The following is a 17,127-nucleotide window of genomic DNA, read 5'->3' on the forward strand; positions in this document are numbered from 1 at the left end:
AGTGGTCAAGCTCGTGGACCAACTTTCATTTCCTGGATCATGCATCGCAAATAGTCATATACCATCCCTAAATGGTCTCTTCACGCAAGAAGTGTCTCAACCCACGGTCCGTCCTCCCGATGAGCGCGAGTGATTCGGAAAGATATGATTGGAACCCAGGGGGCATGCGTCCTAGTCTTCTTCGGCAGGAAAACTTCGGGTATAGGGTAGGTTTCCGCGGGAGAATATGACTAGTCTGTACCCCTGTCCGTGATTGAGATAGGGGTTATTCTAGAATAAGATTCTTTTGTCAAAGTTATGTGAGTCGGCGGGCATCGTCACTCACCTTTGTTTATCTCGGTAGACATCGCCAAAGAAGTGTTTTGTTTGAAAGATTAATAGAACAATCTTTGGGTAACCTGAAAGAGGTAGGCCTCTCTCGGTAAAACAAATGTTTTGGCGGAAATGAAGTAGGGGTAACCTTGAAATCGTACTTTATACCTGGGGGCATGCAAACCTTTTGGAGTGCAAGCAAGGGGCGGCTATTTATTTTTTAAATTTTTAGGTCCTCCCTTTAAACCTGTAGGTCTAACGCTTTAAACTCGTAGGATTAGTCATTTCCGAACTTGCATAACGAAAGGATTCGGGGCAAAGCTTTGTAAGGTGCAAGCTCCATAAAAAATGGAATCTTAAATGAGACATTCTTATCATATGACTGGAATCGAGCAGTTTTAGCGCATAGTTCATGCTCGTTAAAAAATAAACATAAGATCGAGCAAGTGTTTCAATTCGCGTTTAAGCTCGTTAAAAAATGAACTATCCTCTGGTAAATAACCACCGTGAATGTAACATTATCAGCCATTAAAGCCTTGGTCGTGTTTGCACCGTCACCTCCACTTCTCCATTGGCCGATCATTCACCTCCATTTGATTGTCTACCCATTTTAAGGAACAACTGCGAAGAGTGATTTCACTAGCCATCCTTGTGACACTGCCGTGATTGGAACATTCCAACCCTTACCTGGAATCAGCTGCTACCCGTTTATCCCTCGTTCCTCAAAAGACGAGTCTTCTTTAAGCTCTTTTCATCTGACTCGTAAAATATGAAAAGATTGTCGAGTTTTGGCCTTCCAGCTCGTTATAGCGACCAGAAGTGCTATCCCTCCTCTAGATTTTAATCTTTTTGGACCTAAGGGATTATTGCACAAAAAGATCGAGCGCTTGTTTTGTTCGGCTCGTTAAAGCTATCGAAAATTCATCCCTTCTGTATTGTTTTATACTTTTTCAGACTTAAGGGATTAGATGACGAAAAAGGAACTTTGGAGTTATCTTTACGTACCTTTTCAGACTCTCTAAAAATGAAAAGGACCGAGTTATCTTTGTCGTTAGACTCGTTAAAAAGATTAATAGCGACAAACTTGTCTTTAGGCGAGAACGAGTTTCACTATCGCTAGGCTCGTTAAAACATAGCGATGGGTTTGCCCGAAGAGCAAATTATAGAACAAGCATATGTTATCCTCCTCAAGCTTGACAAAAATAAAGAGGTACTGGTTAGAAATGACTGGGGAAAAATTGGGAAGAAACTCAAAGAACTTTTATTGGTAGCAAATCGCTCTTGAACATGACACTTCCACTCCGTGCCTGAGTCGGGTTGGGTTGTTTCATTCACCGGTCACATCACCATGGTCTCGCCATACCATCCACCTTTGGGGTAAATGCTACCAATCCATCACACAAGTGTCGTCGATATGTTCAAGAGAAGTCATCCAGAGAAGCCAACCGTGTCCCATCCACTACCATACATTATCCTTCATTCTTTCATGACCCCCACCCTAAACCATATATCATCAGATCGTTTTCACCTCCATCAAAATCATTTGCTCCATTCCGTGTCACTGATGTGGGATACATTAAGGCCCTCCTTTGACAGATCGCTTCTTGTCGACATCAGCTCATTATCCAAGAAGTTGATCTAAGAACACCCCCTTCAGTACTTTGAAGCTTGCATGCCTCAATGGCAAGTTTCTCACTTCCGGCGACAGGTATACATCAATGACCTTCGACCGAAAGATTTTGCGTGGTGTTCGACGTCAAGTCCTTTATTCACACCACGTGAATTGTACTGCAGTACCTTGAGGGTCATTATCATTATCGGTGATTCCTCTCGCGCTTGTTAACAATTTACATCATTGACTGGTAATCAAGCGATGTCTTTCCATGTTCGACTTCAAAACATTTCTCACATGGATCGACTTGTACTTAGAGTGAAGATCGGATGAGATTGAAGACCCCAGATCTAGTTTCATTCATTCGGGCTGCGATATATATTCAGGAAAAATAAAGACATTGACATGTACAACATTGCAGCAGATAATCATCCTACCAAAAGGATGATGATTTCATCAAAATCATCAGTCTACCATCAGACGATTGTCTACTCTATGTACAGAAAAATGAATTTATAATGCTGAGCATGGGAATGCCTGCCTCATCTATATCATGAAAACAGTATGAAAAATAATGTATTGTATTGTATCTTATTACACATCTCCTCCTAGCATTGAAAGAACTTCGGATCCTCCTAATAAAGCATTTCACCCGATAAACGGCCTCATACTTTAGGGGGCAACTGTTATAGACATTTTTGTGCCTTACAGAATTGAGCATGAAATGTCCATAATCCAAGGGATCCAAAGTCCCTAAAAGAGTTTTTCCTGCCCCTAAAGGAACAAGGTCAACCAATGACAGCTTCTCCCAGAAGTTCTCCACCAAAAACAACTCAGAAACATTCAATTCATGATCAATTCAGATGCTCTACTAGCTGCCTGCGTTGCAATGCACCCAGTACACTAGCTAGGTGTGTTGAAACGCACCTAAATGCACTACCAGGGTGCGCTGAACGAGAAATTCCAAATGGCAGTATCATTCCGCGAGGTGGAAAGACCATGGAAGCTTCTAGAATCTTCTCCAATGACACTTGCCTCAATGAATTCGACTAGTGATGAGTAAGAGGCTCTCAACCTCCAAGTGGAAGCAAGAACTGACAGAGAGAGGTCACAAGTCAAAACATAAGCTGACTCATCCTCTCTGCTTACATCTATATATGGATCCCTCATCCCAGAGATCCAAAGGCTAGAATTTTGTACTTTGCAGAGAATTGCTGTTGGTTTGAGATTGAGATTAGTGCATTGGGTGATTTATGCTTTGTTGGAGGAGAGGAAGGGATTCCTTTGCTGGGAGGTAGATGCTGGATCGGGACTCACTTGGTTGTATCTCCTCTTGGAGTTTCTTATCATATCAATAAAACTATTTTAGTTTCTCCTATATGCTTGTATATCAATGATGTTTTGTCATATTTGCATATTTAGTTTATATCTGATCCTAAACTAGTTATGAATGTAAATCTATGTCTCTTGTGTAGTTTTCCTCTCTTGTGATCTTGCAGGAACTTGGTGAAACTGGACCAGTGAAAGAGCAGGCAGCGGGAAGCGAACAAAAGAGGAGAACGAGTGGATCAACAAACTAGCGAAAGACACAGGTTAGTTACATCCTTCTTCTCCATTTACATTTCATAAAGAAGAATACGAAAATAGTTTTCCTTGTTTGTTGCTAAGGCACTATCACACCTTAGAGTGGGATAGGGGCATTCCGAATGGATACTTTTCCCAACAACAAATTGGGAATTCAAACGAAGCTCTAGGCAATTCAATATACCATTTTGCCGCTGGGCCCGTTAACATCCTCTGAAAAAGGCGAAGCGTTATCGAATCATCGTTTAGGGTGTTTGATGAACACCATAGATGAAATGTCATCACGTGATTTGATGGGTCTTCACCCGGATTTCCATTAAATTTAGGAATATCTGATGGAAGTTTATGAGGAATCGCTGGCCACCAAGGGGCGTAAGCAATTGGATCGTTTGTTAACCGGTGTAAATCGGGTAACTCTAAAGTTGCCACGAATGGTAACTGTTGATTCAGGTTAGGTGAAGCATACCCAGGGGACGATGGAATTTCCTGAGCAGTTGGCCTTTGCATACCAGCATAATGTAGTTGATGCTGGTACGGCTGATACGGTTGGTGGACATGACCACTGTAAAGTGGTTGATTTTGATCGTTTTGAATGTATGGTTGTCCACTGTTCGCGAAGATCTGCTGCTCAGAACCTTGGTACACTTGTTGGAATTGTGGTTGTTGGTATTGCACCAGCCACGGTTGTGAAGCCATGCTCTGTTGCGCTATACTAACCGTTGGACCGAGATGTGGGGTAATTGTACCCGTTTGGACCTGTGTCGCCCCACCAGTTGGCGATTGTGGTTTAGTTAGAAGGTCAAGGGGCTGTTGCATTACAACCTGAGAAATCTGAGGTTGACATACAACAGGCAGCGTTTGAACTTGTGACACTGTTACAATAGCTGGTGTCGTCGGGTTGTTCGACATAGGTACACATTGTTGCATAGAATACACAACTCTTGGTTGTTGGGGTAGTATAGGTACCCAACTACTTGACGTAACTCCAGTATAACCTGAATACTGTTGTGAACTCCCGCATGGATATCCTCCCGGAGGCGGTAATGAAAGTGCATACTGCCCCCCATACGGTGGTAATCCGGAACTCAAGGGGATTGTCTGCCCTTGGGGACTGGATTGCCCAAATTGACCTCCAAATGGATCAATTTGTCGAGTCTCAACATAAGAGTTGTCAGATATTATTCCGGAGGAACAAACAAGAATGGACCATACTGTCGAAATAGTCGCTGGATGGACTCCTTCTAGCGGTTGTGAGCTAGTCGGGACAGATGGTACGCCGGCAAACATTGTTCGGAGTGACGACAGGGAGTTCTGTTGTCACTGTGTCATTCGACACAGTCCTAGATGTTGATGGTTGTTCAGACATTTTGAGTCTATCCAAAAGATTACCTAGCGATTCTACAGGAACTTCCACTGGTGGTAGAATAACTTCTGATGTCGAAGGAAATAGAGTGACCCTGACTCCAAAATGTGTTGGAGTACTTGCTTGCGGATCCTCTACAATTTCCTCTATTGCAATCAAACCAGGTGGAAGGGGAAGACCGTCAGGTCCGTAAAATATTTCTGGTGCCGAAGAAGGGGTTGAATCGACAGCGACAGATGTTTGAGGAGCAAGACTCTCTGAACCGGTTGCAGATGGAACTGGTTCAGTAACACAAGTGTTTTCTCTCAGACTAGGATCAGTATCATTGTCCCTCTATGGATGTTGAACTTCTTCTGTAGAGGCAGGGTTTCCAGAAATGTTTGGAGTAACCGGAATCTCGGATGTCGTTGGAACACTTGTTCTAACTTTGATAGGAGATTTTGAACCGGTTGAACGAGTTCGCTTTGTCCGTACTGTTTTTGATTCCGGAGACAAAGACGGTTGACTCGTAAGCCTCCGCGAATGATGGGGTTTCAATTGACTTTCTTCCACGATTGCGGATTACTCGATCAACCAAAATAAAAAAAGGGGAAATATGTTTCCGAATTAAATGAATTTTAGACGCTTTTAGACACAACTTGCTTTTTCAATTTTAAAGAGTCGAGAAAAAGCAAAAGATGACTCTAGTCTCCTTCGATTTTTAATGAGCCTGAAGTGACAAGTGCTTAGATGGACCTTTTCCATTAAGGAGTCTGAAAAGGAACGAAAGGGACTGCTCTGGAGTTCTAGGTAGAGGGTGTGCCAAACTTTTCGCAAAACCGCAGAATACTTTTTAGGGTACGGGCGGTCAATCTTCCCGAATGCTGTGTTGAGTGCATTGCGATCAGTAGGGCGGCCAACACGGCTTCCTATGGATAAAGGTTTTATGCCTATAGGGGTCTCCCAATATATACTCGACGGTACGTGGGAGCACAATCCGTACTGGCACTTATCGTCTCTCAGGAGGAATCACCCAACCATTAGTGAGGCGACCAGTGACCAGGTTTTACGACGCCGGAACACGTCTCTAGCCTAGACCTCTATGTTGTGCGTTAAGTTACAAAGTGTTGTTAAGTTCATTCAATTTATTTTAGGTTGATATTTCTTAGAAGTTTGCCTTTTTGGATCACCACGAGATGTATAAACAATTCGTAAATGCAGTCTAAAGATGATAAGCAAGCTTTTATATCTTTTCAACAATGAAAATCCTAGCTACAAGGGGAAAAGAAAGACACAATCTTTTCTCAAAGAGCATAGAGCACACTGTAAATGCACTTTTCCTAAATCAACATACAAACTGTCAAAATGCAAATGCACATATGCATGTATTTGTTTTAACTTTCTTAATATTGATGCCTAAAAAGAAAGCTGTTGTACAAATTTGAATTCAATTTCAAGTGAAAAACATAAACAAGATTCTTTCGAAATCAAAAAAGACGATTACGACACTTTATGATTTTGAAGTAAATACTTGTTTCGACACTAGAAATTCATAAATTCAAACCAAAAGACAAAAGTAAAAGCTAAATCAACTGTGAACAGCAAACAAACTCACTCCTAAGATCAAAACGACACTTATGACAGGTCTAGATCTAAGGGCGACAGTATGACTAGTTTACTTTTGTAATGGGAAACTGCAAATGATGTAACAAATACACAAAAACAAATATAGTTTCTTTATACAACTGAGGCGGAATTGAGGCAAAGAAAAGGGGTTTCAGATAGGTACACACACTGATAACAGGTTGCAAAAATCAGAGAGAAAACTGAGAGAGAACCACAGCTGCACAAGGCAAAGGTTGATCAGCGCACCCCCAGCACAGAGAAACTGAACTTCAGCGCAGGTAGCCCTCTCAGGACCTGCGTTGAAATGCAGAACCTCTTCACAGAGCCTGCGCTGAAGCAGAAACGAGAATTGTCTCTGGGTTCTGAGTCACGATTTGTAGTTTAATCTACAGTTTTTGGCCGGATAAAAGCTAGAGTAGCAGATCTCTACTTTGCATTTGTAAATGGAAAATGCAGTTTGATTCGGCACTCCTGAGTTTATGAGAAGAAAAGAAATAGAAACACAAATAAACTAACAAGATACGATCCCCAGTGGAGTCGCCAATTTGTTGTTGGGAAAAGTATCCATTCGGAATGCCCCTATCCCACTCTAAGGTGTGATAGTGCCTTAGCAACAAACAAGGAAAACTATTTTCGTATTCTTCTTTATGAAATGTAAATGGAGAAGAAGGATGTAACTAACTGGTGTCTTCCGCTAGTTTGTCGATCCACTCGCTCTCCTCTTTTGTTCGCTTCCCGCTGCCTGCTCCTTCACTGGTCCAACTTCACCAAGTTCCTGCAAGATCACAAGAGAGGAAAACTACACAAAAGACATAGATTTACATTCATAACTAGTTTAGGATCAGATATAAACTAAATATGAAAATATAACAAAGAATCATTGATATACAAGCATATAGGAGAAACTCAAATAGTTTTATTGATATGATAAGAAAGTCCAAGAGGAGATACAACCAAGTGAGTCCTGATCCAGCATCTACCTCCCAGCAAAGGAATCCCTTCCTCTCCTCCAACAAAGCATAAATCACCCAATGTACTAATCTCAATTCCGGCTCATTCGCGAAAGCGGACTGATCATCCGCAGCATTTAAGAGCGATATTTCTACGTTGCCGACACTACAAGATACGACTCAATCCGCACAAATGTGTATTTTGCGTCGGTTCTGGTCGTTTACTTGGCTTTGTAGTCTCCAAGGATGGGATTCGTCTCGACCCTTGTAAGGTCCAGGCAATCATAAATTTGCCTCCACCTTCGAATTTGCTTCAGATTCAGAAACTCCAAGGGAAAGCAAACTTTCTGAGGAGGTTCATTCCAAATTACGCCGAACTTGCTAAAGGTTATACACGACTTTTGAAAAAGGAGGTACCCTTCGTCTGGGATTAGGTTGCGCAAGCTTCCTTTGATGCTTTAAAAGATTCCTTAATAAAAGCATCATTAATGTACGCCCCCGATTATCAAAGAGATTTTAACCTGTATCTGGCTGCAGCAGATACAACCATCGCAATGGTTTTAGTTCAAGAAGTCGATGGAATTGAACACCCTATATATTATTTAAGTAGAAACTTAAATGATACAGAAAGCAAATATTCTTATGTTGAAAAACTAGCGCTTGCAGCTGTTCAAGCGATGCAAAGATTTCGACACTATGTCCTCTTTCGGAAAACTACCATTCTGTCAGATTGCAACCCCATGACTTATATATTGTCGCGACAGTTGCTGGGGGGCAAATATTCGAAATGGATAGCAATCCTTCAAGAGTTTGATCTGGAATTTGTAAAATCCAAATCAAAGAAAGCTCTAGTTTTCGCAGAATTATTGTACGATCTCCCATCGTCGTCCAACGATGAAACATCCGAAGAATCAATCGTGGACGAGAATTTGTCTCTGATATCTACAAGCAACGAGTGGTATGGAGATATAATAATTTATCTCCAGACCCAAAAATTTAGGCCTAACACCTCTCACTCTAAACAGAAATGTATACGATACCAAGCAAAAGACTACATGATCGTCGGTGATACACTTTACCGTCGTGGTATCGATACAGTTCTGAGAAGGTGCCTCACCCATGAGGAGGCCGAAAAAGCCCTGAATGAGTGTCATTCAGGCGCGTGTGGGGGGCATCAATCTGGATATGCTACAACACAAAAAATCTTACGAGCATGATACTTCTGGCCAACCATGTTCAAAGATTGCATAACCGCAGTCAGAAGTTGCCATGCTTGTCAAATTTTTGATAGCAAAACCAGAAGACCTCCCGCACCTTTACAACCAATAGTAGCTGTCAGGCCTTTCGCCAAATGGGGCATCGATTTCATGACATGTAACCCCACCTCGACCGGGGGGCACGGGTATACTATAGTCGCCGTTGACTATTTTACTAAATGGGCCGAGGCGATGCCTACATTAGATAACACTGGTGAAACAGCTACCCTTTTCTTTTTCAATCATGTAGTCGCCAGATTCGGTGTACCAAAGGCTATAGTTACGGATCATGGATCACATTTTCGCAATCACATGATGGTTGAATTAGCTGCCAAGCTAGGGCTATCTCACGACAGCTCTACTCCGTATTATCCGCAAGCCAACGGACAAGTTGAAGCGATCAACAAAGTCCTGAAGCGTATGTTGCAAAGGATGATCGGAGTTCACAAAAGAAGGTGGCACCTAATCTTGTACTCAGCCTTGTGGGCTTACCGAACATCGGTAAGGAATGCAACCGGGTTCACACCCTTCCAACTGGTATATGGCCTGGAAGCAGTCTTACCAGTCCAGTGCGAAATCTCGTCTCTTAAACTCGCAATCAATCTCCTCCCCGGAACTTCAGAAGAAGAGGCCCGTTTCTTGGAATTAATCCAATTGGATGAAACCCGTCGTGATGCCGCTTTGGCTAACGAAGCCCATAAGAAACGAGTCAAGGCGCAGTTCGACAAAAATGTCAAACCCCGTGTCTCCTCAGAAGGTGACTTGGTCTTGCTTTACGACCAAGAATCCGACAAATTGGGAGCAGGTAAATTTAATTCTTTATGGATGGGCCCCTATATTGTTAAACGAGTGTTAGAAAAAGGAGCCTACGAGTTAATGGATTATGACGGAATTCTGCTAGCGCAACCTCGTAATGGGTTGTACCTCAAGCGTTACTATGCCTAAATAGTAACCAATATGCTTTTTTTGTATTTTGTTTTCGCTAAAGTGGTCGTTTTGGTCGAGTAATCCACCTTTTTACATTTATTGCAGATGTCAAACCTTTTGGAGACATGTTTTGGATATGCCGACGGAGCGAGTCGTAGTTCGCGAAACCTGTCCTCCGCAGCCTGGGCCATTTTTGATCCAAGCGGCGAGTTAGTAAGTTTCAGAGGTGTATGTATTGGTCAATCAACGAATAACATCGCTGAGTATAGCGCGTTGATAGAACTGCTCTCTGATGCCATCACCCATGGTATACGCCAACTAATCGTCAGGCTAGACTCACAACTCATAATACTACAACTCAATGGTATATATTCCGTCCGAAATCCAGTCATTTATCGCATGTTCCTAAGGGTTAAGATTTTGGAAAGACAATTTGATTTGATTCAATATCAACATATTTCCAGAAACTTAAACACATTAACCGATTCATTAGAAAACTATGTGTTAGATAGACATTTGCGACATTTATAAAAAGAAACACATCATCAATGTTTTACATGTGGATCATATAACTCAACCAGAATAAAACCCCGAAAATCAAAATATATATATAAGCTGTTTATGGTTTACATATAATGTTCTGTAACCAAGACAAAATCGGTCACATGACCCAAAAACTCAAAATGCTAGGGGGCACCCTAGTCTAATGATGCTCGTGATAGCAAGTCACAGCCTGTGCGATCATGCGTAAGAGACGAGTCCATCGTCTAGGCACACCAGTAGTATGCTACTGCAACTGTAAAGGTAACTCGTCGATCCTCACATCTGGAATACCGAGAGTAAGGCTCTCAACCTGCTCCTGCACAGCTGTGAGGGTCTTGGCCACATCAAGGTCACGAAGAATAACCCTCCCGGCAGCCTCTCCTGCTAGGGCAGTGGCTGGCACTCTCAGGCGAACTACTGGACGAACAGGACCAACATCTGCATGCACACATGAGTTTGATTAAAGTCTTGATAAGATAAAGCACAAGGACATTATAAATAAAAACAGTAAACAGTGATATGGTCGAAGATTTTACCAATAGCGCCCCACTGTTCGCCATCCGACAGTACTCAATCCGGATCACCCTGGAAATCCATGCCAGCATATGGATACTCGGAATAGACCATCTCCTGACGATCAAACCACCTGAAGAAGGTATCAGAAAAACAAATCTGAGATTGACCAGCATGCCTAGACATGTGGTCAACCCATCTCTGCATGCGTGGTTCAGCAGGAGAAGGTAAGTGTTGATGCCTCGAAAATCGCTGCAACAACGTTGGGGATAACCACCCAGTCCGGACTTTAGTACAGCTCCTTTTCTGTTTGGAATAGTGGCTCCGACTGGGGATAATGGGACTAGTTTCCCAAAAGTGGATAAACGGGATGAATGGATGATTTATAAACTAAGCTAGCGGTGAGCGAATAACTAAAGTATTAACAAGAATACATAAATTATGATCTATCCTGGGAACTTATTGAGCTTTAAAGTGCAGCGCTTGATCATCCGTGTCTATAAACAGGCATATAGATGACTCTATCTAAGAGGCAGGGACATTATTTCATTTATGATTACTGTGCTTAAATAGTTAAGCAAAGCGATTAAAGCAATGTTACCAAACTTATCATTTATATCATTGACATATACATGATTAAAAAAACACATCATAAAACATCCAATAGTGGAATGAATATAGATTTGTTGTCACAGCGTATGCATATAATCAATAATAGCAAGAATAATCACATAACAATTCATATGAAAGGAATGAATTGAGACATAGATAGAAATACCATATGAGCCGCTTGACATTCCCAATATCAATCGCTACTTGTAGTTCTTCCTTCAACGCAAAAACATTCTCAACAAAGACAATAGTGCACAATTGCATAAAAAGCTTCCTTGTTGAATTAAGAACAATTGGTCCAGTTTCATAAAAGAATATTAACTGAAGCACAATAGTGCAAACTTCAGTCTTTTAAGTCTTGTACAAAACTTTACGACCCTTTCCAAAACAATGAAAGGGTCTATAAATACTAAATTAATTTAAATATCTATTAAACTGAAATCCTACTAAATTGGTATCAATAAATCTTGATCCTATTTCCCTCAGCGATTTGGCAATCGGTGGCATGATTCATCAAGTAGGCTGCTTGCCTTTAAATCTGAGCTGACTTATCGCAAGCATTGGCTCTACTTCAGGAGGTTTGTTGAGGCGCGAACTGAGCTGGGCAGCATAGGTGGCATCCTGAATATTGGGAATTATATACCCGATCGCATCTGTTAGGCACTTAAGGGCAGCTCTCTGTTTATGCGGCTTAATCAGGAAGACCCAATATGCCTCGAAGGTTAAACTGTTAATCCCGACGATTAATCTCCCCTTTTCCTCTAAATCAGGATAACATGATTGCTCCAATGTGTTTGTTGTTGTCATCTTTCCTGGTGTACATTGGGAAATCATATTTGATAAGTAGAGAGTATTGTTAACTAGTTCAACTAGATTGCTGGAAGTTGATTTGCATCTTGAAGCCGCTCTCTCTGCTTTCATCACATGAGTCTGCCATTCTGTGAAGAGTATATCTTTATGTGTTTCTAAGATCCTGGGCAAATTTGCTGCTCTCTCTTGGTCAGAATCTTGCCAGTCAAGAAATGCAGTTATGATCTCTGCGGCTTGATCTAATTCATTTCTGGCCTTCTCTACCTGCTGATTTATGGATGTCGTTAACTCACACAGTGGCTCTGCTTGAGCGATTTGTTGACACAGGAGCCTAATTTGGGATATTAATGCAGTGTTTATTTGTAATGCTTCTGCTCTGAATTCATCCACTTGTGGAGCGCCCTTTATTCTTTCGAGCTGCGATGACAATTGAGCGATTTGCTCATCCTTTGTTTTCATCATTTGCTCATTTTTTGCCCTTAATTGTGCCAATGCCTCTGATAATTCCTTCTGTTTCTGGATCGCGCTTTGGTCGATCCTTTTCTTTTCTGCCTGCAATTGCTGAGTTAATTGACTGTTCACTTGTTGTTGTGTCAACAATTGCTGCTCTGCCTATTCTACCTTCTGCTTTGTCTCAGCCAACTCTGCCTGTAATGCGAAAATTTCTTGATCCTTGGTTTTCAGTAGAATACTTACCTCCGATGCCTTATCGATTGTCGCTGCCGAATAGGCTCCCGCATATTGCGACAGTTTTGTCAGGTCATCGGAGGGGTCAAATTCCTCCTTCCAAATCACGCTGCCCGTAACAGTTTGCTCTGGGAAAAGGGAAGGTTGATCAATCTTCCTTCTTTTCCTTTGTCATTTAACCACTGCTTTATGCCTCGGGCTGTAGAAAACATCCAGGGGAGGAATATCTTCTACCTGGAGAATGATTTGGTCGGAGGGGTCTTTTGGTATTACTTCAACATCCTTAGAAATGGGTGGGCCGCTGGTTCCGCTTAGAACCAGAGGTGAAGTTATGTCCTATGTATCGTTTGTCTTGGAAGTGTCTGTATCCTTTGAACATTCCAACCCACTGATGATAGAGTCAAATTGCTTCCATTCCTGGAGCAATTTAGGGTCAATACGAGTATCTATATTGGCATCAATGGTGGTTTGTTTTTGCTTTTCGGCTTCGGACTCCTTCCACACTTCTTCCTGCTCTTTCTTCTGTTGCTCCTCTTGTTCTCTCTCTTGTCTTTCCTCTTGCTCTTTCATTTGTTGTTCCTCTTTTTCTTTCCTCTGTCTTTGCTCCTGTTCCTTCTCATGATCCTTTGTTATAACCAGAGGTTCCTTTGACTATTGCCGAGCAGGCTCGCTTGAGGATGTCGTTGGGGTTGTTGCTAGTAAATCTAGAGGCAGAGTTTGCAACCTCTGTTCTCTAAGTTTATTAAATTCAGTCAACCCTTCATCATTATATTTCGCTATGGCGAATGATTTAACCTGATTTATTGACTCCACTGAAGAGAACAGGTCATCAAAGATATCTTCCTTATGATCAAATCTTGTCAGTTTGGCCTGTTCTAATGCATTATAGGCAACTTTATTTGGATCGAAATGCCTATTTGGGAGAGTCGACAGAGTCAAGGATTGAATTTTTGTGGCTTCCTTTTCTGTATGTTTGAAGTCATGCAGGGTATATACACCACACCTCAAAGGAAAAGAGGGCCAGCCTTGCTTCTTATTCATCTTGAGCGTTTGTGTAACACTTTCTACAATGATTTGGTAAGAAATTTCCCTCGCTAGCAGTTTATCCGGTATGTACAAAGGGAGGACATGGGGTCTGGCTTGGCTGCCGAAAACTCTTATGTAGGTAAACCTCTCCTCCCCAAACCATCTACTTATTCCGGTTAAATCAATTCCGACTTGATAGGAAATCTTGGGAGCAGGTTTATCGAAAATGGAATAATAAATAGGCAACATAAAGCCATTACACACTTGGTATAGATGATGTTTATAAGAATATTTCCACAATTTTTGATGATATATATGAATAGGCGAGGGGTCTTGTGCAGTCCACCTCCAGCCGAGTACGGGGAATTCAAAGTTAAAACAGAGGGTATCTAGAATATAGGCACTGTAGTAAAATGGGGGAATTACCCTTTCAGAAATACGGGTCTTGCTTCTAAACTCAAGCACAGCTTGTGCTAATTTGTCAGAAAGGATGGTGGCGCAATCCATAATTATACTGTTGCATGCTGCTTCCATTAGAGGAACCATTTCTATGGTAAAATTAGCAGAGTCATGCAATCCCCATAATCTACACATCATTATTCCAGCATAGCAGTAAGGAGAAGCCAGATAATCAACCGAGTACTTACCAGAAGACTCGTGTTTGTGCTTGGCCAGATTTTGTCTCAAATCCCGGATGGGTTCGGATTCAACTTCATTTTCGTTTGCGAATTTCTCCAGGAACGCCTTATTATATATCTTCTCTGGCTCGGGCAAATGATACATTTGCCTTAGATCATCTGCCCTGAATGACCCGAAAATTCTCCCGTCTCTGGTGCTGAAAGTTCTATCCAAGATTGGGATTTCTTCAATCGCCCACCGCACGACGTCTGTGTATGGGAGAATTTGCTCCCTGGCTGCTATCCTGTGAAGGAAAGAGTCGGCTAAATCCTTGAGAGTACTCTCAGACTTCCGAAGTAAGTCCACAGTAGCTTCTACTATTGTCCTTGCTGGTTCTTCGGCTTCAATCAGGTTGTAAGTGCCTTGCCAAGTAACTCTGGTGAGACCCGTACATGTAGTATCAGATATCAGGCCCTTCTTTTTGTCCACGACAGCTTGTCCTGTAGCTGGTGTAGCGGAAGCGCCTGTGGTCTTCTTGGATTTCTTCCCCATCTTGCTTGAGCTTTCTTCTATGGATAAATTCTTCACAGCGGCAAAAATAAACGTAACACAGAGATATGCTAATGAAAATCCAATATGGGAAAGATATATTGATCAAAGCGTGCTGAGAGATTAACTCTTAAAAATGGCTGTGGATACAATCCATGGGAAGATCTTACTATTACATTAAATGGTCGTTTAAGACCTGCCACCCCTTAAATGCTCATTACACCATTATTCGGCCGAATGGCCCGCTTAAGCGTGCTATGGATATTTTGGCGGTTGAGTGCAGGTGATCGATTTCTTAAGAGATCAAGCTTTAAATATGAATAGATCGTAATATCCCTCCATTTAACGGTTTTTTGAAATCCGCGCTATATCATAATCGGGCGTTGGGAACACTTAAATCCTTATGTTGACAATTTTGAAACCCCGATCGCCGATAGCGATATCGCATCGCATCGGAGTGAATGGGCATAACAATGTGCATAAATAGTGTATCGCCGATTGCCGATTGCCGATATCGCATCACATCGGGGGTATGACCTGGGCGCCTTATTATTGTGCATAGGATATTGCCGATTGCCGATTGCGATATCGCATCGGCGGGATGAATGGCTTAAGGAGCTTTAATACTGCGTATAAAGTATCGCCGATAGCCGATAGCGATTTCGCATTGGCGGGAACCCACATGTCACTTATTTGTGTTTTCTATGTCATTGCGATATGCGATCTTGCGATCGCTTTATCGCAATGATAAAAGATTGTTTCATTTGATCAAAAATGGGTTTTTAAAAAGGTTTTATATAATGTCTTCATTTGGTTTGCGGACCTTTTTCAAATAAGGCAATATTGGTACCAATTAACTTCTAAAGGGACCCATTTCATATAATAATTTTGTAAATATAAATGATATGAAATGGGGGGTTGTTGTAGGGCACAACAATTGGCGATTCGCTGGAAGAACCAGTTATCTCTGAAAAGTACAGAAATACTTAAACTTTTGCAAAATAGAGTTCTAATCAAAGGGGAAAATTCTAATATAACTAGGTATATATGCATTCCAAATAAAATGAATCTATTTTTTGCTAATTTCCTCTCTCTTTTAAGAAAATAGATACATTCTAAGTTTTAAATAGGCCTCTATGGGTTTATAATGATAAAACAGAAAACTTATCCAAATCAGCTTTTAAAGTGAACTCCTCTGTCATAGGTAGAGCCTCTGCTGCGAGCAAACATTTATAGTTTCGACAGGGATACCTTTTAACCATGATATTGTTCATTGTTCCATTCAATTAAGAGTGTGATTAACAGAATGAATTCAAAACATGTTTTCATATTTTGTATTTCATTTCCTTTTCTGTTATGGATAAGATAAAAAGCCATTGTCCTGGTTTGGTGGCCAGCTGTTGACAATGGCATTCACTGGTAGTAATCTAACCGAACAAGCTGGCTCGTGATGAGACCCCTTGTCTTATAATTTCAAGCCATTACCCTGTTTTGGTATGCAGTATTGGTAATGTCGGTTAAACTATTTCCCTATGAACATGGTAAGCAGGCTTGTAATAAGACCTCTTATCTTTAATATCAGATATTTTAGAATTACACTTTGAGTAATCATAAACTTTAGTGAATGGGATGAACAATCTTCTCCTTAAGAGTAACTGGATGACAGGGTAAGAGTTGAAGATGCTGAAATTGGATTAGCTTCTATCTTGATATTAATAACTTTTTGAGACCAATTTGAAAACAGAAAATGATTTACAATACTTTTAAACTTTTGAGAGGAGTTCACAAAACTTGAAATGTGGTTTCAGAATACAATGATACCTAATTTCCTAGAAATTATCTCTTTTGGTTAAGAGTTCTATTATTTTAAAAGTCAATATCACAGTACTCCTGTAGATCAAATTTTCAAACACAGCAAAGGTCAATAGTAAATACCTTAAAACATTATTTTCTACAAATCTTACAAACTACGAAAATCTATCAAACTAAAAGGAGAAGGGATTACCTCCTCAATTAAAGAATTTCTTCAAGATAAGGCCATTAATAGGGAGAGAATCTCTCAACCCTGATAAGTCTTGCAATATAAAGGTCGAATGGCCTACCTTTTCACAGATATGAAATGGTCCAAGCCACATCTTCTGGAACTTGGTGTGTTTCCCT

The sequence above is a fragment of the Pinus tabuliformis genome, chromosome 4_1, assembly GCF_031772625.1.
Source record: "Pinus tabuliformis cultivar Carrire ecotype Pingquan chromosome 4_1, CPIR1, whole genome shotgun sequence".
Lineage (NCBI taxonomy): Eukaryota > Viridiplantae > Streptophyta > Pinopsida > Pinales > Pinaceae > Pinus > Pinus tabuliformis.